General features: G+C 48.0%; 1 protein-coding gene and 1 non-coding gene across 6 annotated transcripts in view; both read left to right on the top strand.

Moving 5' to 3' along the window:
• The window catches only part of SPTBN5 (spectrin beta, non-erythrocytic 5), a 704,607-nt gene that overhangs the window by 379,162 nt on the left and 298,594 nt on the right, over nucleotides 1-26,851 (top strand). The gene's annotated exons all lie outside the window — the stretch shown is intronic.
• Nucleotides 20,615-20,733, top strand: LOC134981820 (5S ribosomal RNA). Its single transcript, XR_010190742.1, has one exon. It is a non-coding gene; the product is annotated as a 5S ribosomal RNA (ribosomal RNA).

The following is a 26,851-nucleotide window of genomic DNA, read 5'->3' as shown; positions in this document are numbered from 1 at the left end:
GGTAAGTAAAATCTTATTTTTGCACCTCCTAACCTCGTCCTTATAAACTTCTATAGGAATGGTGGCCTAGGTCAAGTTTAACTATTTGGGGGAATTTGCTGCGCTATATAAGACATTGTTAATAAATATATATGTATTCACTTATCTATACACATATATAAATGTGTATCTCTTCTTCCTCCCCACACACCCCACAGTCTGTGTCTCCATTTCTCCTTCCTCCCACACATCCCACAGTCTGTCTTTCCCCAATGACTCCATGCTACATTCCCAACTCCCCAACCCCATCAAAAAGCCCTGTTTCTGCAGCGGGGTACACTGGTATTCCACAGGGAATAACATTGGGGAATAACATTGGGGTGTAGAGTAGGATCTTGATCCGAGGTACCAACAGGCTAAAAGCTTTGACTGTTCCTAGGATCATACTTACCTACATTCTGGCTGCTCTCTGCAGGAGAGAGCAGCCAGGTCGGCTCAGAGGGCGGACAGGGGAGGCTGTGACGTCGAGGAGGGGGTGGGCCGGAGGTGGACCGGGGGTGGAGAAAGGACGAAACGGGGGCGGAGCAAGGGCGGGGTCATGATGATGCCTCTTTTAAGCCACGCCTCCGCTCGGTAATGCCGCATTACACTGCATGGGGCGTGGCTATGATGACGCGATTCAGCAAGAATCGCGTCATCAACTGCCCGGACCGCCCACTTTACACACTAAGTGGGCAGACGGGCAGGGGGGACCCCACGAATCGGGAAACTTGCCTGCTCTTCCGGGGGGCCGGGAGGGTCACCTGATTTTCGGGAGCCTCCCGGCCATTCCGGGAGAGTAGGCAAGTATGCCTAGGATGCATAGCGCCGCCTCCCCTATATCCCCACCTCCAGGCACTGGAACTCAGTTTGTAAGTTGGTGCCCTGCAGGCAGGATCACTAACAGGTGGGCTGCTCCAAGCAGCCCTGAAAAGAGCTTTTTTTCTGAAGATTGAAGACTTCAAGGGCCGCAGCATAGCACTGACAAGTGCTGAATGTCAGTCTGACATTAAATGCTGTAGCTCCAGGGCCGGCGCTACCACTAGGCAGCTTTAGGCAGCTGCCTAGAGCGCCGGCCGCTGGAGGGCGGCACTTAGCAGCACAACTAGGAGTGAGCGGCCTCCACTTTCCCCCCACAACCTACGGCGCCGTTTTTTTTTTTTTTAAATATAATTCTGTGGGTTCCGGAGGGGATTGAGGTCAAGTGCGGCATCAGGCAGGAGCAGGCGCCCGCCCCCCGTCAGAAGCAGGCGCCCACCTCGCGCTATCTGCAGCGCACTGTGAACTCGGAGCCGGCGGCAGCACCAGGGACAGTGCCTCCCCGCCAGCCGCAGCAGCCGCCCGCCCGGCCGCCCGTCCGTCCCTCACCTGCTGCTGTGCACTATGGAGCCGCTGGCAGCAACAGCAGCAGTATCTCCCCGCTAGGCGCTAGCAGAAGCGCTAACCCTGGCGGCATCGTGAGCCGGAAGATGGTGGCAGCAGCGGGGAACAGTACAGCTTCCTGGCCAGCGGTAAGATGTCGCCTCCTTGGTGCGATGGTGGGGCACCCGGAGTAGTGGCTGCCTGGAGTCACACCCCGGGGGAACTGGTAGTTGCAAAAGTGTGCACTGAAGGGGGGAGGGGGGGTTGGATTTATGTACAGTATGTATGAAGACATTATGTGTATATAGATGTATGGAGACAGTGTATATATGTGTGTATGTATGGAGGCTATGTATGTATGTATATATGTATGTACATAAGGAGGCAGTGTATGGATGTATGTATGGAGGCAGTGGATGTATGTATGTATGGAGGCAGTGGATGGATGGATGTATGGAGGCAGTGTATGGAGGCAGTGTATGGATGTATGTATGGAGGCGATGGAGGCAGTGTATGGATGTATGTATGTATGGAGGCAGTGTATGTATATACATATGGAGGCAGTGTATGGAGTATGTATGGAGGCTGTGTATTAATGTGTATATGTACGTATGGAGGCAGTGTACCGATGTATTGTATATATGTACGTACGTATGGATGTACTGTATATATGTATGGAGGTAGTGTATGGATGTATATATGTGTGTATGTATGGAGGCAGTGTATGGATGTACGTACGTACGGTGCAGTGTGTGTATGAATGTATGTACGTACGTACGTATGGAGGCAATGTATCGCTGTATTGTACGTACGTACGTACGTACGTACGTACGTACGTACGTACGTACGTACGTACGGAGGCAGTGTATGGATGTATGTATGGAGGCAGTGTATGGATATATGTATGTATGTATGGAGGCAGTGTATGTATATATGTATATACATATGGAGGCAGTGTATGGAGGTATGTATGGAGGCTGTGTACGTACGGAGGCAGTGTATGAATGTATATATGTATGGAGGCAGTGTACCGATGTATTGTATATATGTGTGTACGTACGTACGTATGTACGGAGGCAGTGTATGGATGTACTGTATATATGTATGGAGGCAGTGTATGGCTGTATATATGTGTGTATGTATGGAGGTAGTGTATGAAGGTAGTGTATGGCTGTATATATGTGTGTATGTATGAATGTATATGTGTATGGAGGCAGTGTATGGATGTACTGTATATATGTATGGAGGCAGTGTATGGATGTATATATGTGTGTGTATGTATGGAGGCAGTGTATGGATGTACTGTATATGTGTGTGTATGTATGGAGGCAGTGTATGGATGTACTGTATATATGTATGGAGGCAGTGTATGGATGTATATATGTGTGTATGTATGGAGGTAGTGTATGGCTGTTTATATGTGTGTATGTATGGAGGCAGTGTATGGATGTATATACGTACGTACGGTGCAGTGTGTGTATGAATGTATGTACGTACGTACGTACGTACGTACGTACGTACGTACGTATGTATGGAGGCAGTGTATCGCTGTATTGTATATATGTGTGTATGTATGGAGGTAGTGTATGGATGGATGTATGTATGAAGGTAGTGTATGGCTGTATATATGTGTGTATGTATGAATGTATATGTGTATGGAGGCAGTGTATGGATGTATTGTATATATGTATGGAGGCAGTGTATGGATGTATATATGTGTATGTATGGAGGCAGTGTATGGATGTACTGTATATATGTATGGAGGCAGTGTATGGATGTATATATGTGTGTGTGTGTGTGTGTGTGTGTGTATGTATGGAGGCAGTGTATGGATGTACTGTATATATGTATGGAGGCAGTGTATGGATGTATATATGTGTGTATGTATGGAGGCAGTGTATGTAGGAATGTATATATGAGAAAGGCAGTGTATGTATGTATGTATGTATGTATGTATGTATGAGAGAGGCAGTGTAATGTATGAGAGAGTCAGTGAATATGTATAAGAGACAGAATAAAATAGAAAGAGATGTGTGTGTGTGGCAGAAATAAAGGGATATAATATATATATGTAAAAGAGAGCGAGAATGAGAGACAGAGAAAAAGAGAGTTGTGAAGGAATGAGAGAGTATGAATGTATATATGAGAGAGGCAGTGTATGGATGTATTTATGTATGTATGAGAGATGAATGAAATAGAAAGAGATAGGCAGCTGGGTAGGGTGCCAGGATCTGGGAAGGTGGTGCCACTGAGTGTAGCTTTAAAATAATTAATGATATCTTTGAGAGATAATGCAATCAGACGGCTGGGAAATGTAAAAGATGCCACCTATGAACTTTCACCTTAGTGACTGGGAAAGTGAGTAACTGATGACGTTGGGGGGCAGTAGGCAGACATTTTGCCTAGGGTGCCAAGAAACCTTGCACCGGCCCTGTGTAGCTCCATCACCTCCCCTGGCGGCGCTGTATACTCCCATGTCCCTGGTTGCCGGGTACTTACAGCAGAGGGCTCCAGTTACTTGCGCATAGCACACACATCCACCGCTGCTCTCCAGGATCGCATGGCCACACCAGGGAGGAAGTAAGAGGCGGGCCGCGCGCGCTGTGTTGGCACAGGGACACCACTAGACCACTAGGGCAAGGGCACAGGTCGGGTTTTAACCCGTTTTACAAGGGCCCGCAGTACCCGGTGAGGAAGTCCAGCTAGGGGATACGGCTCCGGCCTGTAGCCCCTCCCCCAGCCGCCATTTTATATAAATGCTCCCACCCTGGAGCTGCATATATATTCTCCATCATTCCCTGTGGCAGTGTTTGGCGCCAACACACATGCTGGAGCTGCTCTGGGACTGCATGGTCAAAACCTCCTCTGCAAAGCCGCCTCTGTAGTCAGCGCTGTGCATTTGCAGGACACTTAAGTATTCTACATGTCTTTTGGCAGTGTTCGTTAAGAAATAGTGTATTGTGACAGTGTAATCTGGTACGTGTTCCCTGTGATATACATCCAGTTTTTACTGTGGATTGTTATATCTAGTGACATATATAGCTTTATTCAGTATTACTGTTTGTCATAACTTCTGCATTGTATATGTGACTGTGTGTGTGCATATAGCTGCTGTGTGATATCTACTCCGTGTATCTGTCTCATAAGTGCTAACCCTATATTCTCCACCCTGAGGGGGCTACGTGCATCAGGGCTTTTGGTTAATATAGGTGTTTTTCACAGGATATACTTGTATAGTATTTTTCCCTGTGCTTTTCAGTCACCATTTGCCACTTGAATCCTCTGTTTGTGCATTACACTGTACAGGGGGTTCTTGTTTCGGTAAATTTTCTGCATTAATTGTACTGCGTTGCCCTTGGATTAGCCTTCCTATCATGTCGGCTACAAGGGGTGACCGTTCCGGTTCCGTGGCTGATCCCGCCAGTTGCGATGGTGACGTCATGGACCCCTTAGAGGATAACATTGCAGCTGAGGGCTCAAGTGCTGGGGGCTCTTTACCTCCCAGTCAGGTTGTAGCAACGGGGGCACATTCAGACCCACCTTGGGCTACTTTTTCTACATTGCTGAATACGTTTGTAACTAGACTCACGCCTCCTATGGGACCACCTGTGACTTTACAGCCACAATTTGTCCCTGCGGCTAATCCTCCATGGGCAGATACTCTGTCCACTCAGTTACAGCAATTCCATCAGACAATGGCTAAGCAGATACCTGGCCCTCGCCCACCTAAGGCCAAGGGGCCCTCTAAGCGGGCCATTACTTCCTCGCAATCCACTCATGTTCCGGATACCTCTTCTGATGAAGAGGGTGCGTATACTGACTCCTCAGACACTGATGCAGATACTTCTGATGGGGAATCTGTTTCACAGGTGGTTGTTCCTGATTTCTTGGAGGCTATCTGGCTGATTCTCCAAATCGATGATGACACAGAACCTCAAGAGGCCTCTAAGAAACCTGATAGGTTCACATGTCAGAAGGTCGCTAAACTTGTTTTACCTCATTCTGACCATTTGGTTGACATACGTCAGGAATCCTGGGAGTGTCCAGGGAAAAAGTTTGCACCTCATAAGAAGATGCTAGCTCGCTATCCTATTGCTGCAGAGCTAAGTAAAAATTGGGAAACAACGCCTCCAGTGGACTCGCAAGTGGCACGGCTGGTGGTTTCTTCTGCTGTGCCTGTCACTACCGTCACTTATCTGAAAGAACCGACAGATAAGCCAGTGTAGGGTTGCTTGAAGTCTATTTGTACTCTCGCTGGAGCTGTGCATAGACCTACTATTGCGGCCTCTTGGGCTGCTGAAGCCATCACGGCTTGGATTCAGGAGGTGGAAGCGGAACTGCCGTCTAACTTTCCTGATAATTCTAAACAATGTCTCTCGTATATTGTTACGGCTTCTCAATACGTTCAGGAGGCGGCTTCTGATGCTGGTGTTCTGGCAGCCAAAGTGGCTACTACGTCCATTCTGGCTCGCCGGATCCTGTGGTTACGGTCCTGGTCTGTGGATCTGGTCTCCTAGAAAACTCTGGAGGTCCTCAACAAAATTGTTGCTGATCTTGCCTCTGCTAAGACTGCATGTCTGCCTAGTGCTGCTCCTTCAGCTCCGAAGGCTACGAGTACTTCCTTTCGTTCCTTTCGACCTCCAGGTAAAGCAAAGGGTCAGGCGTACCCGAAACAGTCCCGTTCTTCCAAGTCCAGTAAGCCCAAGCCTAAAAGAGCCTGGGCCGCCGTCAGCCTGCTTCCAAATCTGACAAGCCTGCTGCATGACGGGGCGGTCCTCCCTCTGGGGGATCCCAGGGTGGGAGGCTGACTTCTAGGGTTTGCTCAGGCATGGTTACAGACCACTTTGGACGCCTAGGTACGGGAAGTCATCACTCACGGATACGTCAACTCCTTCCAGAAGCGTCCCCCTTGTCAGTTATGCTCAACAAACATCCCTTTGGATCCGGTGAAAGCAAACGCTCCTACAGTTGGTTGTACGATCACTCCTGGACACAGGAGTGGTAGTGCCGGTGCCTCTGACTCAGAGAGGCAGGGGGTACTATTCAACGCTGTTCCTAGTCCTGAAACTGAATGGTTTCTCATGGCCCATTCTCAACCTCAAGTCTGAACAAATTTGCGCGAGTATCCAAGTTCCGTATGGAGACTCTTCGCTCTATTGTTCTGTCTTTGGAGCCCGGGGACTATATGGTATCCTTGGACATACAGGATGCTTACCTACATATTCCTGTTGCCATGTTGCACCAGCAGTACCTGCTGTTTGCTATTGGCAACCTACATTATCAATTCCGGGCCTTGCCTTTTGGACTGACAACAGCTCCGCGAATCTTCACCAAAGTCATGGCGGTGATGATGGCTCTACTCCGCCATCGGGGTATCAGGATCCTGCCGTATCTGGACGACTTGCTGATCCTGGCCAATTCACCAGAAGTTCTCCTCCTCCTTCTGGATCTGACGGTCCAATTTCTGCAAGCCCACGGGTGGCTCATCAACTGGAAGAAATCATCCCTGGTCCCTGCTCAGAGCATGGTGCACCTGGGGGCACTGTTAGACACTCACAACCAGCGGTTGTTCTTGTCCCAGGAGAAGGTCCTGAACCTTCAGGACAGAATAAGATGCTTCCTGTCTCGCCCGCATGTGTCGATACACTCAGCGTTGCAAGTACTAGACCTCATGGTGTCGGCTTTCGACATGGTAGAGTACGCTCAATTTCATTCCCGCCCTCGCCAGAAACTGATTCTGGCCAAGTGGGACTGCCTGCCTCACCGGATCAGGTCTCACATGATTTCCTTGTCTTGGGAGGTCCGTCTGTCGCTAACGTGGTGGATACAGGACCAGCAGTTGAGCAGGGGCCGTCCCTTCTGAATCTCCAACTGGGTCCTTCTAACGACAGATGCCAGTCTAAGGGATTGGGGAGCGGTGTTGGAGCAACACTCTCTTGCGGTGTTGGAGCAACACTCTCTTCAGGGTCGGTGGACCTGGGAGGAGTCTCGCCTCCCGATAATCGTTCTGGAATTACGGGCAGTGTTCAATGTGACACTAGCCCTGCCTCTGGTATGGAACAGGCCTGTTCAAATACAGTCAGACAACGCCACCGCGGTGGCATACATAAATCATCAAGGCGGCACTCAAAGCCGCATGGCAATGTTGGAAGTGTCAAAGATGGTTCGCTGGGTGGAACGCCATCTGCCAGCCCTATCGGCAGTGTTCATTCCGGGAGTCCTCAACTGGGAAGTGGACTTCCTCAGTCGTCAGGACGTACACTCTGGAGAGTGAAGCCTTCATCTGAAAGTATTTCAACTCCTAGTGGACAAGTGGGGCCTACCAGATGTAGACCTGATGGTGTCTCGACACAATCACACGGTTCCGGTCTTCGGAGCAAGGACAAGGGATCCTCAAGCAGCATTTGTGGACGCACTGGCAATTCCATGGAGCTTTCGGCTGCCGTACGTGTTCCCTCCTGTGTCACTCCTGCCCAGAGTAATAAGGAAGTTCAAGCAAGAAGGAGGAATCCTACTTCTGATCGCTCCAGCGAGGCCCAGATGGCATTGGTTCTCAGACCTACAGGGTCTCTCGTTAGAGCGTCCTCTTCTGCTTCCGCAACGACCAGACCTCCTTGTTTAGGGCCCCTGTGTCTACCAGGATTTGGCCCGGCTGGCTTTGACGGCGTGGTTCTTGAAGCTTCAGTCCTGAGAGCCAAAGGTTTTTCTGAGGCGGTCATTCAAATTATGTTGAAGGCCCGTAAGCCGGCTTCTGCCCAGATTTATCATAGGGTCTGGAATTCTTACTTCACCTGGTTTTCAGAGAAAACTTGCGACTCTTCCTGATGTTCGCACATTCACTCAGGGTGTTGTTCGGATTCAACCTCTCTATGTTCCTCCTGTGGCTCCTTGGGATTTGTCGGTTGTTCTGAATGCCCTACAGGAGTCTCGGTTTGAACCTCTTGAGTCTGTGGACCTCAAATGGCTTACGCTTAAGGTCTTGTTTTTACTGGCTATTGCCTCTGCTAGACGGGTATCAGACTTGGGTGCCTTATCCTGTAGGTCTCCCTTTCTGATTTTTCACCGTGACCGGGCAGTTCTTAGAATGCGCCCTGGTTATCTACCTAAGGTGGTGTCTTCTTTCCATCTTAACCAAGAGATTGTGGTTCTGGCCCTTATCTCTCCTGATTTGTCCTCCAAAGAGCGGTCTTTGGATGTGGTACGGGCTCTCCGTATCTATGTGAAGAGGATAGCCTCCATTAGGAAGTCTGATTCCCTCTTTGTACTTTTTGGTTTTCACAAACGTGGCTGGCCTGCGAATAAGCAAACCTTGGCCAGATGGATTAGAATGGTGATTGCACAAGCTTATGTACAGGCTGGCCGTCCAGCTCCTGCTACCATCAAAGCCCATTCTACTTGGTCGGTTGGACCTTCTTGGACAGCCCGCCGTGGTGCGACCCTTGAGCAATTGTGCTAGGCGGCTACGTGGTCCTCAGTGAACACGTTCATAAGGTTCGATGGGGTATATGCAATTGCGGTCAAATTGCCGCAAATGTCGAAAAATGGGGCATTTTCGACACAAAAAAATGATTCGACAATGCAATACAGTACTTTTCGACAAAAAAACGGCCGTTTCAAATTCGACTTTTTGCAATTCGACAGTAGTCAAATTTGACATGTCTGCAATGGTAAAAATGCGGCTTTTCGACAAAAGTATATTCAATTGAAGAATGTCGATTCGACAACAGTGCTTTTCGACAGTCATTTCGTCAATTTCAGTCCGCCTCATTTTGCTGGCAGGATCTAATAAAAAAATTTAAAAACATGTTTTTTTGTGTGTTTTTTTTTATTGCTAATAGCATATCTATTTATATTAGAAGGGATTATATACTTGGTTTGTCTATTAGGAGCCACAAGTATTATTTACATATTTTTTAAAAGAATATATATTTTTTTTTACTGACTAAAATAATATGGAGAGATCACAGCATGTTTTTCAGTGGGAATGGGTGGGAATGGGTTAAAAATCCTGAAAAAAATGCGTGGGGTCCCCCCTCCTAAGCATAACCAGCCTAGGGCTCTTTGAGACGGTCCTGGTTGTAAAAATATGGGGGGGGGAATGACAGGGGATCCCCCATATTTTCACAACCAGCACCGGGCTCTGCGTCCGGTCCTGGTGCCAAAAATACGGGGGACAAAAAACGTAGGGGTCCCCCGTATTTTTAACACCAGCACCGGGCTCCAGTAGTCAGAGAGATAATGCCACAGCCGGGGGTCACTTTTATATCGGCCCCTGCGGCCGTGGCATTAAATCACTAACTAGTCACCCCTGGCTGGGGTACCCTGGAGGAGTGGGGACCCCTTAAATCAAGGGGTCCCCCCCTCCAGCCACCCAAGGGCCAGGGGTGAAGCCCGAGGCTGTCCCCCCATCCAAGGGCTGCGGATGGGAGGCTGATAGCCAAGTGACAAAAAATAAAGAATATTGTTTTTTGTAGCAGAACTACAAGTCTCAGCAAGACTCCCTCGCAAGCTGGTACTTGGAGAACCACAAGTACCAGCATGCGGGGGGGAAACAGGCCCGCTGGTACGTGTAGTTCTACTGCAAAAAAAATACCCAAATAAAAACAGTACCCACACACCGTGAAAGTAAAACTTTATTACATACATGCACGCAGACACACAGATACTTACCTATGTTGACACGCCAACTCTGTCCCCTTCTCCAAGTAGAATCCACGGGATACCTGAAAATAAAATTATACTCACCAAAATCCAGTGTAGATCTGTCCTCTTCTACTTGTAATCCTCGTACTTGGCAAAAAAACAAAACGAAAATCCCGTACCACGCACTGAAAGGGGTCCCATGTTTACACATGGGACCCCTTTCCCCGACTGCTGAGACTCCCCGTGACTCCTGTCACAGAGGGTCCCTTCAGCCAATCAGGGAGCGCCACGCCGTGGCACTCTCCTGATTGGCTGTGCGCGTCTGAGCTGTCAGACGGCGCATAGCACTATGCCGCTCCATTATATTCAATGGTGGGAACTTTGCGGTCAGCGGTGAGGTTACTCGCGGTCAACCGCTGACTGCAAAGTTCCCACCATTGAATATAATGGAGCGGCATAGTGCTATGCGACAGCTCAGACACGCACAGCCAATCAGGAGAGTGCCACGACGTGTCGCTCCCTGATTGGCTGAAGGGACCCTCTGTGACAGGAGTCACGGGGGGTCTCAGCAGTCGGGGAAAGGGGTCCCATGTGTAAACATGGGACCCCTTTCAGTGCGTGGTCCTGGATTTTTGTGTTGTTTTTTTTTTGCCAAGTACGAGGATTACAAGTAGAAGAGGACAGATCTACACTGGATTTTGGTGAGTATAATTTTATTTTCAGGTACCCCGTGGATTCTACTTGGAGAAGGGGACCGAGTCGGCGTGTCAACATAGGTAAGTATGTGTGTGTCGGCGTGCATGTATGTAATAAAGTTTTACTTTCACGGTGAGCGTGTACTGTTTTTATTTAGGTATTTTTTTTGCAGTAGAACTACAGGTACCAGCGGGCCCGTTTTCCCCCTGCATGCTGGTACTTGTGGTTCTCCAAGTACCAGCTTGCGGGGGAGGTGTGCTGAGACTTGTAGTTCTGCTACAAAAAACAATATTCTTTATTTTTGTCACTTGGCTATCGGCTTCCCATCCGCAGCCCTTGGATGGGGGGGACAGCCTCGGGCTTCACCCCTGGCCCTTGGGTGGCTGGAGGGGGGGACCCCTTTATTTAAGGGGTCCCCACTCCTCCAGGGTACCCCGGCCAGGGGTGACTAGTTAGTGATTTAATGCCACGGCCGCAGGGACCGATATAAAAGTGTCCCCCGGCTGTGGCATTATCTCTTTGTCCCCCGTAATTTTTGGCACCAGGACCGGACACAGAGCCCGGTGCTGGTTGTGAAAATACGGGGGATCCCCTGTAATTTTTCCCCCCGTATTTTTACAACCAGGACCGGCTCAAAGAGCCCGAGGCTGGTTATGCTTAGGAGGGGGGACCCCACGCATTTTTTTTCAGGATTTTTTACACACTTTTGTGCCGTCCATGAAGTCGAATCCAGGACGCACACTATCGTCAATTGGTCTGTTTTTCGACAGCGGGACTGTCGAATCCGTTTTTTATTGAATATGTCGAATTCGGGTCCCGACGGGAGGGTATGTGACTGTGAAATTGTGTCGAATTTAAAAACGGTCGAATTCCAGCCGGAATTCGACCGCAATTGCATATACCCCTATGCCTTGATACTTCCGCCTCCCAGGATGCTTCCTTTGGACTCCAGGTTCTTGTGCCCGCTACGGTGCATCCCCTCCCATGAGGAACTGCTTTAGGACATCCCCGATGTTATTCCCTGTGGAATACCAGTGTACCCTGCTGCAGAAAACGAGATTTATGGTTAGAACTTACCCTTGTTAAAATTCTTTCTGCGAGGTACACTAGATTCCACAGTGCGCCCGCCCTGACGCACTTAGCATCTTTGGGTTGGTATGGCATTAGCTGCTGATACCTTCTCCTGTCGTGAGAATGTGATGTCTGTGGCTACTAACTGTTGTCATCTCTTTTACCTGCTACTGCATTGTACTGGTTAACAAAACTGATCTCCAGTGCCTGGAGGCGGCGCAGTGCATCCTGGGAACAGTCAAAGCTTTTAGCCTGTTGGTGCCTTGGATCAAGATCCTACGCTACACCCCGATGTTATTTCCCAATGTTATTCCCTGTGGAATCCAGTGTACCTCGCAGAAAGAGATTTAACAAGGGTAAGTTCTTACCATAAATCTCCTTATCCCCTCACCATGCCACTCTTACCCCGAGGAGAAACTCACCAGCACTGCACTCTCCAGTATCCAGACCCAAACACCGCACAGCAGGTACCATACGGCCCTCTCACTCCACCAGAAGAGGCCGGCGCAGGGCACGGGAATCAGAGCTGCTGTCATGTCCTGTAACTGCCTGCAACAGAGCTGGACCCGGAAGAGCGGGCGCACACTCGTGCCGCACAGTCACTCTGTGTGAGAGGCAGCGTCCACACCGCCTACAGTTCACTGCCCTATTTGGACAAGACGGCTCACATCCCTTCCGGACACTAAGTGGTGTATCCTTGGGGCCCGGTACAGGTGTCCTCTTTGAACCCCCTGTCGCCGGCCCTGCTCGTAGCTGTTCACCTCTTCCAACAGGTCTACTCCTGCTAGTCGTGCAGTCGTATTGCAAACTGGTTCCACCCCTTGTCGATTACTCCCTCGCCCACCTTGCTTCCCAGCTGTATTGTGTACTAATTGAGTACAGGTTGAGTATCCCTTATCCAAAATGCTTGGGACCAGAGGTATTTTGGATATCGGATTTTTCCGTATTTTGGAATAATTGCATACCATAATGAGATATCATGGTGATGGGACCTAAGTCTAAGCACAGAATGCATTTATGTTACATATACACCTTATACACACAGCCTGAAGGTCATTTTAGTCAATATTTTTAATAACTTTTTGCATTAAACAAAGTGTGTCTACATTCACACAATTCATTTATGTTTCATATACACCTTATACACACAGCCTGAAGGTCATTTAATACAATATGTTTAATAACTTTGTGTATTAAACAAAGTTTGTGTACATTGAGTCATCAGAAAACAAAAGTTTCACTATCTCACTCTCACTCAAAAAAGTCCGTATTTCTAAATATTTGGATATGGGATACTCAACCTGTATTGTAGTGCTAATTGTTACCTGTGCTCTATTTATGTCTTTGTTACTGTAATGTTATGCAATGTTCTGTGTACCTGGTACTGTCCTACTGTTGCTGTATATGTACAGCATTGCGGATCACTTGTGGTGCCTTATAAATAAAATGCAATAATTGTAGTAATAATAATAATAATAATGCAGTAATATATAATGATAGTTACAGCTAGGACCAGATTTGGGATTGTGGGGGCCCAAATGACCTACCTGGATTGTTCTTGGGGAAAACGAGAATGAAATTCATCACACACATGTACCACAGATGCAATGTTTTCTCATTTCCATATGATTCTGCCCCACATAAACTTTGGTCATGAGAACACACAGAAGTCACAGGGCTAAAACCATATTATACAACAGCAAGACTGGGCCACGGAAACCCTATTATATGTTAAAAAAATTTTTTTTAAAAAGATATTGGTAGTTTCTATGAAAGTATATAGGCCCAGATTTATCAAGCCTTGAAGAGTAAGAAATAGCATGGTGATAAAGATTGTAAGCTTGCGAGCAGGGCCTTCCTACCTCTATGTCTGTCTGTTTAAACCCAGTTTTGTTCTGTTACTGTTGTTCTAATTGTAAAGTGAAACGGAATATGCTGCACTATATAAGAAACTGTTAATAAATAAATTAATTAATAAAGTACCAAGCAATCAGCTACTACTTGTCATTTTTCAAACACAGCCTGTAACATGGTAGTAACGTGCTGATTGGTTGGTACTTTATCACCGTGCTATTTATCACTCTTCAAAGCTTGATAAATGGGGGCCATAATCTCCTATAGCATGTGTCTAGCACAGACTCAGTAGAGAGCTGCAGGGATGTTTCTTCCTTCCCTCACAGCTCTCACTGGCTGTTTGACTTCCAGACACAGCCTCACTTCTGTCTTCTCCTCCAGGACTGTTTTATTATGTACAGATGGCTCTAAATAAGAAACGAGAAGGACAGGTATATTTAAAACATACTTGCCGACTCTTGTTGCCTCCTCTCTGGGAGAACCCCAGCAAGTAGATGCTGGTGCACACTTTGGGGGATGGGGCCAGATTCTCCTGTCCTTAAGCTCCACCCCAGTACGGAAATATGCAGTGATTTGCATGTAGGGGGTGGGGCTAAAATGATGCGATATGCGTCATTTTTCCACACCCCTATTTCCCTCGCTGTGATTCCTAGTTATAAAATCCCCATCCGGCGGGAGATACGCCTACCCAACCAGGGATGCGGGGGACTACCCGAAAAATCAGGAGTTTCCCGCAACTTCCAGGAGAGTAGGCAAGTATGATATAAAACAGCCTTTCCGATGACATGTTTTGATGCCTATACATTGGACATGCAATTAAATATAAAAACATCTTCATGCAGTGTAATACTTATAGGGGTATATTCATCCAAAAATATTTGCAAGCTGTTCATCCAAAACAGCCATTTTCTGGAGCTACCCCCAAATACTAAGGATGCCCTGAATATATGTTTTCGATTGCAAAAGCAGCCCCCCTAGGATTGTCTGGCCATATGTACTAAGCTACAGAAAACATACACCATCTTCATATGGGTTAGCCATTGTAGCCTATTGGATACAGATCACAAATGTCTCCGTGAGAAGGAACCATTTGATCCCTCCATGGCAGTGGGTGCTCGCACATGTAGTCTGATGACCGCACATGCGCAGTAGTGCGTCCGGATCCCCAGCCCAGAAGTAAAGTTAGTTTCTTATTGCTGCATTAAGCAGTGATAAGAAGCTATAATTAATATTGAGACCACGTCTCACTACTTAATAAATTTGCCCAACAGTAATAGTCCCCCTGACACTTCTGGCCTCTTGTCTCCTATTTCAGGCTCTGCTACATGCATATGTTCCAGTGCCAGTTGTGTAAAAGCGTCACTGGTGATTGACCTGCTGATAGATAAGACTGAAGTGAATGTTTACATGAGAAGTCGCACAAGCGGGTAGCTTTTATGTCCGCACTGGCTAGCGTCTATTTTTGGGAACTGGCATCTTCTTTGTTGTGTCTGCTGGATGCTCTGCTAGAAGACACTGTGAAATCTGGAATAACTGATACTGTATCTTGCCTTTGATATCTAGCCATTGATAAGACTAGCCTTGGAGGCGTAACAGAGATCACTTTCAAACACGCCGCTCCGTTTTCTGGTGTTATTGTAGCAATTATGTGGAATGCGGTATGTGGAAAGTATCACAATATGACAAAGCAGAAATATAATAGTGTTTATGGTTGATGAAATAACCAGTATTCTTTTCTGGCCTATTTCATTGCAAGTTACCCTAGACAGGTCGAGAAAGGAGTTAGGGTACAAGCTAGTGAATGAGAACAAATGCTCCTTTAGAGCTATTTTATTAAAGCAGAACATGCAGGTTAACATCTTTAAAGAAGACTGCGATATGGGGTTCAAACCCCTTCTGCAAGTGTAACAAGATGTACAAATGGTATAGAGAGGTGCATGACTGGGTTACCACATGTGGACACAATACCTCCAGTCAATATAGGTAGGTCATACTTACCAACTTGGCTGGGAGGGGGCAGGTCATCTGGCGCATAGCATGGCCAGCATGCAGGTGGGCTGTTTGGGGGCGTGAAGGCGTGGTTGCGTCATCGTGCCCCCCCCCCCCCCACCTTCCCATTCTGCAGTACCGAGATATCTGGTACTGTGTAGTGGGGGAGGGGCTACGATGATCGATTTGCCACAAATTCCATCATCAGGTCCCCTCAGCTCACCCACTTGCACTCTATTGTGGGCAGCCAAGGGGGAGCAGGGCGCTGTAGCGATATGCGTGAGCCTTGCCTGCCTTTCTGAGGAGCGTCACACGATTTTTGGGAGCCTCCCGGCCAATCCAGGAGGGTAGGCAACTATGAGGTAGGTGCATTACATACCAAGGGGCCCATTTATCAACGAGTGATAAAACTTGTTGCGTATGATAAATGGTGTTCCAGCCAATCAGCTCCCAACTGTCATTTTTCAACAGGAGCACCATTTATCATTGGCAATGAGCTTATTCACATCAAGTTTTATCACTAACATATGGCACTCTAGGTATTACTATGTGCTGTACGGGCATTCATACCTCCCAACTGTCCCGAATCCAGCGGGACAGTCTCGTTTTTCAGACACTGTCCCGCTGTCCCTCCCGCAGGCAGCAGTGTCCCGCGGGTGAGGAAGAGGGGGGGGGGCAGTTGGGAGATCCTTTGCTTAGCCGCTGCTCTACTCTGCAAAGCAGCGAGTGATCTCTGAATAGATGCTATGTGCACGTCATGTATTTAGTGCGGGGAGGTGAACAGGGGGCTGTAAGAGAGCGCTGGGCACCCCCCCAAAATGCTGGACTGTGCGTTAGTGTCGTGAGGCCACGCCCACTCAGATGAGTTCACGCTCCTTTTCGGGTTGGCCGCTGCTGAGCTGCACCACTGCCCTGACCCTCTCAACTAAGAAGTTGGGAGGTATGGGCATTGTCTAATATACACAAATGACAATATACTGAATATACAAAAATGTATCACAGCGACAAGTGACATCACTCCGCCACTTTGTGCCTCATGCCTCATTGATGTTGCTTACTCCTTGTAAATTATTAGCTGTAAAATAGCTTCCTCTGCTGTGTGTGCAGCCGACAGGTATTCTTACACCCCAGCAACTACAGTATGTGGCGCTTGTTCCCAGAATTTCCTGAGCTGGGTGACGGACAAAGGATGTGCCTAGTCATTCTGCTTCTGCTGCCTGTAGCAGCTGCTTCTGCTTAAAGTGTCTCTCTTTATTTGCACACCCTGTAGGGACTGGTCAGGATTCCATAACTCTACCACGTGTCCTTTCCTGCCCTGTCCTGCTCTTGGAGCAATCTGTATTATCCAGTTCCATGAAATGAATGTAGAGGTCACAGGACTTGCAACATAACGAGGACTAGAAAGTTTGCAGGACTCTAGCTGCCAAAACTGTCAGTTGCTCTTGCTGAGTCACCCAAGGTGATTAATAAAACGACCCAGCAACTTTACTTATCACTTGTGATTGTGGTCAATCCCAGGAAGAAAACACTTCTGTTGAAAGCTTGTTTTTAAAATGCTTTCTGTCTGTCCAAACCAAATGTCACTATTGACGTACTTGTTTGCACCTGATCTGGCAGGCGAAGCAAACTTTCATTTTGCAAATCAGAAGCTGTTTACAAATGCTTGTCCCAGACTCCTAGTAGCAGCGTGTCAGGACGGAATAAGCCGTCGCCCTGTTCCAGGCTCGAGAGTTAAGCGGGATTTCTATATCAATAAAACATTGCGGACTAATGTATACGCACAAGTTGTCTAATAATCCGTAATGTGTTCTGACAGACTCGTGGGAAGATATAAGGATTAGGTGCTGCCAAGTTGGGATAGTACTGTACGTAGGGCTGAAGAGCTCTTCATCATGTGGTATTGCAAATGCTCCTTTTAATACCACCAGTCATTCACATGACTGCCCTGTTTGCGAACACTCAGCAGGTCACTGATTGCCGGCCTTCCCCATCAGAACTCAGCCTCAGGCTAGAGATGGCATAACATCACTCTTAGGTGTTACCACTGATGACTCATGCAGGGAATCACCGATCAGCCAACCACTAAAGGGCCCCATACACTACAACAATATGTCCTGAGGCTGAAGTCGGAGGCGAATTCCCTTGAACTCTCCCCGGAGCTTCCCGGGAGTGGTTCCATACGATTCCATATGATTTCGTACTTTTTTCATGCGATATATCGTATGCGATCCCAGCCATGCCTGAGGGTACCGACATATCACGAGTAACATAGTATTTGAGGTTGAATAGAGGCAAATTGCCCATCGTGTTCAACCTGTTTTAAGTTGTGATGATTCTACATACTTGCTAAATAATGTTTTATGACTAGTTAGCTACTATAACTCATGTTACCCTCGGATTAACCACGTTGATATTTATAAGTATTATAACCTTGGATAGCTTTTTCATTCAGAAATTTATCCATTCCTTTTTTAAATCCAATTACAGAGTCCGCCATTACCACCTTCCCTGGCAGGGAATTCCACATCCTGATTGCCCTAACAGTGAAGAACCCTTTCCTCCGTTGCGTTTGGAACTTTTTCTCCTCCAGTCGCAGCGAGTGCCCACGTGTCCTAAACTGTGTTCTTTTAATAAATAATTCCTCTGATAACTCTTTGTGATGTCCCTTTACATATTTGAAGATATTAATAATATCTCCTCTTAGGCGCCTCTTTTCTAGTGTATACATATTCAGCCTAGTAAGTCTTTCCTTATAGTCCAGTCCTTCTAGGCCTTTAATCAATTTAGTAGCTCGCCTTTGAACACTTTCGAGTTCTCTGATGTCTTTTTTATACAATGGTGCCCAAAACTGAACACAATATTCCAGGTGCGGACATACCAATGCCTTATACAGCGGCATGATTACATCCGAGTCCTTTGTCTCAATTCCCCTTTTTATGCACGCTAGCACCTTACTTGCCTTCTTTACTGCGTTTTGACATTGTGTACGGTTATTAAGCCTATTATCAATGAATACCCCCAAATCTTTTTCCAACTCTGTTTCCCCTAGGCGTTCCCCATTTAATATGTAGGATGCAAGTTTGTTTTTAGTCCCAAAATGCACTAACGCTCTAGGGGAGCCGATCCAACCCTCACGGGAACGCGCATCGGATCGGATCAGAAACACCTCCAAAATGCCCGATTTCACCCGATATTTCTCCTTCATCCACTAGGGGCCACTGGAGTGTAGTTACAATGGGGAGATAGTAGGTGGTATTGGTAGCTGGCACTTTAAAAATTCTCACACTGTGGCTAGCTCCTCCCCTACTATCTCCCCTCCAAGCTAGTCTTAGTTAAGTGCCCGAGGTAGCTGGTTCACTTGGGTTTAGCTGAAGAATTTTCTTCTTTTTTCTTTATTATTTTATTTTTCATACACACACTCACAGACTGGCAGCTCTGCCACTGCCAGTCTGCACCGTGGGAGCTGCCGGCGGGGTCCCATCGCAGCTGCGTGCGGCTAGGGATGGGCCCCGGCTGAGGGAGACACTGAGCTCTCCTGAGTTGGCGGACACCGCTGCGTGCGGCGCGTGTCGCGGCCACTCCATCCAGCAGAAGATTCCGGCAGCATGGCAGCGGTGAGTATCAAAAATGGTCGGACACCGCTGCGTGCGGCTTGTGTCGGGACCACCCCACCACAGAAGATTCCGGCTGGACGCCGCTGCGTGCGGCGTGTGTCGGGGCCGATCCACCAAGAACACAGTGGTGAGTGAAGTATACTTTATTTGTGGTGGCTATGTATGTTTTTAGAGCAATCTGTTTATTGTTGTACAACCCACTCCAGAAGGGCTCTCTGGGGCTGTAATGTACTTTATTGTATCCTTACCTGTCCTCCTCATGGAGAAACAGACAGGATGATTGGGGGAGGCTGAGTATGTGTTTATACAACCCTGACTGAAAAACGGGTGTGTGTCATTCTGATAACCCTCTGCTCCCCCAGCTCCCCGCACCCCCCGCACCCACTCAGCGCGACTCACAGAGCCGGCACAGAGATCCCGCTCGAGCGCAAAGCAATGTTTAAATTTGGCGCCTTGTACGGAGGGGGCGGAGCTAAGTCCCGCTCTGTAGAGCGAGCTCAGCGCTCCCTGCTCCCAGGCGGCGACTCGCGCTCTGTTCAGCGCAACACTCCCCGGCGGCGGCTAGCAGATACAGGGCTCTACTAGCGCTGTATAGCGGGCTCAGCGCTCAGCGCTCCCCGGCGGTGACTCGCAGGCCCAGCGGAGGGTACAGCTCGCTTCCCGCTTAGTTTTGCAATAAGGCGCCATAGCCGGGGGGCGGAGCTAACTCCTGCTCTGTACAGCGGGCTCAGCATTCTCCGCTCCCCGGCCACTGTTATAGTGTAATAGGCATTTATGTGAGTTTAATGCACATGGTGCTGAGGAGAATGTGATATAGTCAGAGTGGCTCAGCACTAATCCAGTTATCCACTATATAGATTTTATCGCATAGCCCAGAGGAGTTTCACTCTGGCGGCCATTTCCTCCCTGCACAGACCTGGCTTCATATTTGCAGTGTCTCCTATAGCCCAGTGGGCTAATCTTGCATACTCAGAGACAAATACAAATAAAGTCCCAGGTATATTAACAGTTAACCCGCTTTACTCAGCGGGCTCCCAGGTCTCCCCGTCGCTAGGCAACAGCTCTGGGATTTGTAACTTTTCGATACTTCAGGCTGCTGAAATATAGATACATTCCTCCTGCAGTAGAGTCCTCTACCCAGCATTTTCCTACTTGCAAATCAGGGAACCTGCTCTATTACAGTAGCTGGGACTCAGCTCAATAATAATTAAAAGGATCTACTGTGCAGTATTTATTTACCTACGGTGTGTGTGTATATATACATATATAGTTATGTTTGTGCATGTATATATATAGATATATATATTTAAGTGCGTGTAGGTATGTATATAGATAAATCCATAAAATACCAGATATAGGGGATAAAAGCCTACGGCCACACCACCCTGAACACGCCCGATCTCGTCTGATCTCGGAAACTAAGCAGGGTCAGGCCCGGTTAGTACTTGGATGGGAGACCGCCTGGGAATACCAGGTGCTGTAGGCTACTTCCGCAATGTTTTCTAATAACAACATCTTGCACATAACATTTTCCCCCATCTTTCTCACAGGCTGGTCACCATTTTGAAAAGCCAGCGGAACCTCAGAGAAACATCTGGTGCACCTTAATTAGCGGTACACTAAATACAGGGCGGGGTGTTGCCTTCCCTTTATTATTCCTTGTTGTCACTAGTTACTAATGCTATTTGTAATTGTGGAATGCGTGTAAGGCATCAGACAAATAGCGCTGCGGCTCAGTACGCTAGTAGCGGGTATCTGAACAGGGGTTTGAATCCAAACAAAACTTTAAGGAGAACTCCTATAGCCTAGGGCTAAGACTCCTGTCCCACAGCGCAGCGTTGCTGGTTCAGGTCTCCGCTGCTCCAGAAAGTTTATTTTAATCGTATCGGTCACTACACATTATAGTGCAGACCTTACGTAGGGCTCTGTTTATTTAACCCACCTTTTCTCCTTTCGTTTGTCTCTCCTGGGATAATCGAAGAATTCCCTCTTAGGTGTGAAGTATGCGGCGGAGCCATCTGCTTCGCCCTCCACGCACCTGCACACCCCTGTTTGATCAATGATGCAGGTAATGTCACTATTAACCAGACAATAGCTCATCAGGTAAGCCCTTGGACTTTGGTTTCCAAGGTCACAGGATCAAATCACAGCGGGACCAAACACACCTTTCCAAAAAGAAACTTTGCTAACATTCCATGCATTACTGATGTCTGTTTTCTGTGGATCTGAACCAGTGTCTCAGAATATACAGGTACATAATACAGCAGTTCATCTGATACTGCAGGTAAAGGAGGAGGACACGTCAAGTCCATCAGGGTTCCACGCCATTGACGAAAATGACAGCGACTGGTTCAGTTTCGGATGAGCTGGGCAGGCTCCGGTAGGCGGCCGACAGACACCCGAATACACAATATCAGGTATCAAACAGGGTTTGTTTTCCTATCTTTTCCCCGCAGATGGCAGGAGATGGTATCAGAACCTCTCTAGGGTATACACCTCGGTGTATCGCCGGTCCATCAAGCCGCCGTTTTCCTGAGGCAACCTTGCTCAGGGATCCATCGACATATGCGGCAGCATGGTTCTACCGTATCCGGAGCAGGTAGGTTGGGGAACAATTGTCCTCTAGGTTACAGGATGCTTCGCATCAGGATCAATTGATACTTTGATACAGGTCAGAATCACGATTCTGCTTTATGTTCCTTGGAGGTCTCCATGTCTACAGACTCGGACCCTGCATCTTCGCTTGGGCTGTCTTAACCCGACGACCTCTGGGGCTGCGACAGTGACAAGTAAACATGAAATCCTACGGGGCAGATGGTTCTGGGGAAGGAACTTTCTGCAGGATTTCTTGAACCAATGGAGGTAGGTCCACTTTGATTTCTCCTACTACTGCCCCAGCTCCAAGACAGACCTTTACTGGTCTTCCCTTTAGATTGTTTCGTGCCCTTTCAGGTTTTTGACTCCACACGGGTGATATCTTCGTCGCCAGGGGTTCTCAGGGTAAAAAGGCTGAAGCAGAGGTTCAACATCCTCAGTCCAGTCTGATTTTATGTCATCCTATACACCCATTACACCTGCAGGGTCCCAGGGTAGGCGCAGGTCGATGGGAGAAGGCTTGGGCGGTTACAACCGTCTCAGGAGTCCCTCGGCATGGGTCGGCTGATTTACGATGACAAGAGAGTCATACTGCAGGCTGCGCTCCATAGGTTTCTAACCGCAAAGGGTGTTGATCCCTGTTTTACACATATCATTTGAATTAGGACAGTTCTCAGGCCTTTGTTTTCTTTTCACGTTCCGAAGCCAAGTGGCTCGGACAGGCCTATTCTGGCCTTACAATCCTTTTAGTCTGTGATTGCTAGTTTAAACAAGAAAGGGAGTTTTACGTGTCCCTTGTCTTCAGAGATGCCTGTTTACTGATTTCCGTTGGACAGGCTTTTCTCAGATTCCCCCTTAACAGGATTCTCATTTTCACTGTAAGTCCTTTACTCTTCTCTCTTCCGCTCCCACAGAGTTTAGGAAGATAACAGAATAACTCTTTTTCAAGGGCAGTGGGTGACGTTGGTTCCCTAATGGGACAATTTACTGCTACTATCCCACTCTGTACATTAGGTGGCTTCTGAATATCCGGAGGATCCACGAGCTTCTGATTCGACACAGATCCAATTTATGCTCCGCATAGACGTTTCTCAACACGGTCCGTCAGAGGTTTTTTCATTCCTCGGCACCAGAGACTCTATTTCTTCAGTCAAGTTGCGACGTAATGAGTGGTCGCCTCCATTCCTCTCGGAACGGGGGACAACAATCTTGTTTCCAGATCAAGCCACCAGGTCAGACTCCTGGGTGAGGGAACATGCCCCGGAGTTTTGTCAGCTGGTCCGCTGTGGGCGGAGATTTCGGATCGACCTCAGGGCGTTCTGACTGACTCTTTAACCCTTTATTACTCTCGGACGGCAGTAGCCGTGGAGGCCCTCAGGGCTCCGGGGAGTTTTCTGGTTATTCTATCCTGCCTCCTTTTCTATTTCTACTTCATGTTCAGTAACACAGGAGGGGATTATGCGTGCTAGTCCTCTCGGTGGCGCTGGTTGGGCCACGCATGACTTGAAGATACAGATACGCCTGTTGTCAGTAGAGGAGCCTTGGCTCCTACCTCGACGGGACTGTCTACTTCAACAGGCTCCTTTTTTTTCTCCTTGTTCAATTTTACACTGGTTTCGGTTACCCGTGTGACTGTTCACGAGACCTCAGAAGGGAGGAGTTCCCTAGTTCGGTTAGGCCTACTGGGCTCCGATTTCAGAAGTCTATTACCTCTTCTCGCTTTTGCCACTTTGGGAAAACTTTATGGAACATAATGAAGATAAAAGGGGGTTTTTCCCCCTTCTTCCAGTTACCATTCATCTTTGGTTTCTCTGGGAGGTTTTTTGCTCCGCTGCGCTTCAAACCACACTGACCGGAATTTTAGGTCTCTGCCTTTTTCGCTTTTCTTCCAAATGAGATTAGCCTAGCGGCCGTAAGTTCGGCCTCTTGTTCAGGGAGTACTCTATTGGCAACTCCCCGGGCTCGGCTTCGGCCTCAGCGGTCGTTTCTTCCAGAGGGGAGGTCCATTTTTCATATAAATCTGACACTAGTGGTTTTCAATCCTCTCTGAATGTTGTCAGGGCTCGTCAACTCTCTCTACAGAGGTCTCAGGCTATTCGATGAAGTGTTTTTTCTTCTTTGCTCTGGACGATGCTCCCGTACTAAATAGCCGGGGCCCCAGCATATGCTGGACAGTTGGATACATCTGATCATCAGACAGTCTTCTTGGCGGTTACTAGGGAACCTCCGTTTTCCAATTCAGCGCGCTTTACGCGCATTGTAAGACCTTCGTGGGCAGCCGCCCGCGGGGTCTCCATGAATATTTTGTCGGGCGGCTACTTGGTCAAACCGACATTCGTTTTGTCAAATTCTACAAGTTTGACACTTTTACGGCCTCTGCATCACTGTTTGGCCGAGCAGTTTTTACAGGACTCTCAGCGCTTTCCCACCCGTTTTTTGGGAGCTCTGGGACGTCCCCATTGTAACTACACTCCAGTGGCCCCTAGTGGATGAAGGAGAAATCAGGATTTTGGTACTTACCGATAAATCCCTTTCTCCGATTCCACAGGGGCCACTGGACGCCCGCCCAGCGCTGTTTCTCCTGATTTTTGTTTGATTAACGATTGCAGATCACCATATGACTGCTTGTTGGGTTCAGGCTAGCCTGGTTTTTTGTCAGGTTCTGTTCCAGGTTTAGTTTGTGTTCGCCTGGTTTACAGGGCGTCGTTAACCTCCTCTACCTTACGGTTTGTTTATTACAGCTCTCCTCGGGCACAGTTTAACGTAGACTGGCTTGGAGGGGAGATAGTAGGGGAGGAGCTAGCCACAGTGTGAGAATTTTTAAAGTGCCAGCTACCAATACCACCTACTATCTCCCCATTGTAACTACACTCCAGTGGCCCCTGTGGAATCGGAGAAAGGGATTTATCGGTAAGTACCAAAATCCTGATATCGGCCCGAATGCCCGAAATTGGATTCAATTGGGCATTATCGTTCTAGTGAATGGGGCCCTTAAGTCCTGCTCAGTGCACTCCCTAATGTTAGGTCTCCTGGACAGCAGCACAAGTCCTTTCACCAGCGAAGGCCCTCATTCACCATTTATTGCATTTGCAAAGCTGCCTGTGATTGCTCAGGAACCGTTCTGCACATGCACAGAACGTGACCTGCGCAGTTTCATGATAATCTGTAAACTGGGCAGGGGATTACAGAATTAGCCCCTAAGTACTCTGTTGATTTTACAATGGGAACCAACTGCACATGGACAATGTTACGTGCAATTTCCACAGTGCCAACACATCTCTGTCTCTCACTGCACGTTACTCGTTCTTCCCACAGTGCCAACACATCTGTGTCTCTCACTGCACATTACTCGTCCTTCCCACAGTGCCAACACATCTGTGTCAACACATCTGTGTCATACTTGCCTACCTGACCCTCTCCATGAGGGAGAAAATGCTCTGTTCCTGGACTTTCCTGGTAATGTAGGATTGCCATCACCTGTGGTGAGCTAGTTCATTGATAAGAAAGGTGTTTCACCACAGGTGATGACAATCATACATTACCAGGAAAGTCCAGGAACAGAGCATTTTCTCCCTCATGGATAGGGTCAGGTAGGCAAGTATGATCTGTGTCTCTCAATGCATGTTACTGGTTCTCACAGTGCCAACACATCTGTGCCTCTCACTGCATGTTACTCGTTCTTCCCACAGTGCCAACACATCTGTGTCTCTCACTGCACATTACTCATTCTTCCCACAGTGCCAACACATCTGTGTCTCTTACTGCACGTTACTCACTCTTCCCACAGTGCCAACACATCTGTGTCTCTCACTGCACGTTACTCGTTCTTCCCACAGTGCCAACACATCTGTGTCTCTCACTGCACGTTAATCATTCCCACAGTGCCAACACATCTGTGTCTCTCACTGCACGTTACTCGTTCTTCCCACAGTGTCAACACATCTATGTCTCTCACTGCACGTTACTCGTTCTTCCCACAGTGCCAACACATCTGTGTCTCTCACTGCACGTTACTCATTCCCACAGTGCCAACACATCTGTGTCTCTCACTGCACGTTACTCGTTCTTCCCACAGTGCCAACACATCTGTGTCTCTTACTGCACGTTACTCACTCTTCCCACAGTGCCAACACATCTGTGTCTCTCACTGCACATTACTCATTCTTCCCACAGTGCCAACACATCTGTCTCTCTCACTGCACGTTACTCATTCTTCCCACAGTGCCAACACATCTGTCTCTCACTGCACGTTACTCGTTCTTCCCACAGTGCCAACACATCTGTGTCTATCACTGCACGTTAATCATTCCCACAGTGCCAACACATCTGTGTCTCTCACTGCACGTTACTCGTTCTTCCCACAGTGCCAACACATCTGTGTCTCTCACTGCACGTTACTCGTTCTTCCCACACTGCCAACACATCTGTGTCTCTCACTGCACGTTACTCGTTCCCACAGTTCCAACACATCTGTGCCTCTCACTGCACGTTACTCATTCCCACAGTGCCAACACATCTGTGTCTCTCACTGCACGTTACTCGTTCTTCCCACAGTGCCAACACATCTGTGTCTCTTACTGCACGTTACTCATTCTTCCCACAGTGCCAACACATCTGTGTCTCTCACTGCACGTTACTCGTTCTTCCCACAGTGCCAACACATCTGTGTCTCTCACTGCACGTTAATCATTCCCACAGTGCCAACACATCTGTGTCTCTCACTGCATGTTACTCGTTCTTCCCACAGTGCCAACACATCTGTGTCTTTCACTGCACGTTACTCGTTCTTCCCACAGTGCCAACACATCTGTGTCTCTCACTGCATGTTACTCGTTCCCACAGTTCCAACACATCTGTGCCTCTCACTGCACGTTACTCATTCCCACAGTGCCAACACATCTCTGTCTCTCACTGCACGTTACTCGTTCTTCCCACAGTGCCAACACATCTGTGTCTCTCACTGCACGTTACTCGTTCTTACCACAGTGCCAACACATCTGTGTCTCTCA

This window comes from Pseudophryne corroboree, chromosome 12 (genome assembly GCF_028390025.1).
Source record: "Pseudophryne corroboree isolate aPseCor3 chromosome 12, aPseCor3.hap2, whole genome shotgun sequence".
NCBI classification, from domain to species: Eukaryota; Metazoa; Chordata; class Amphibia; order Anura; family Myobatrachidae; genus Pseudophryne; species Pseudophryne corroboree.
Note: the sequence above shows the minus strand (reverse complement) of the source record. Positions and strands in the feature narration are given on the sequence as shown.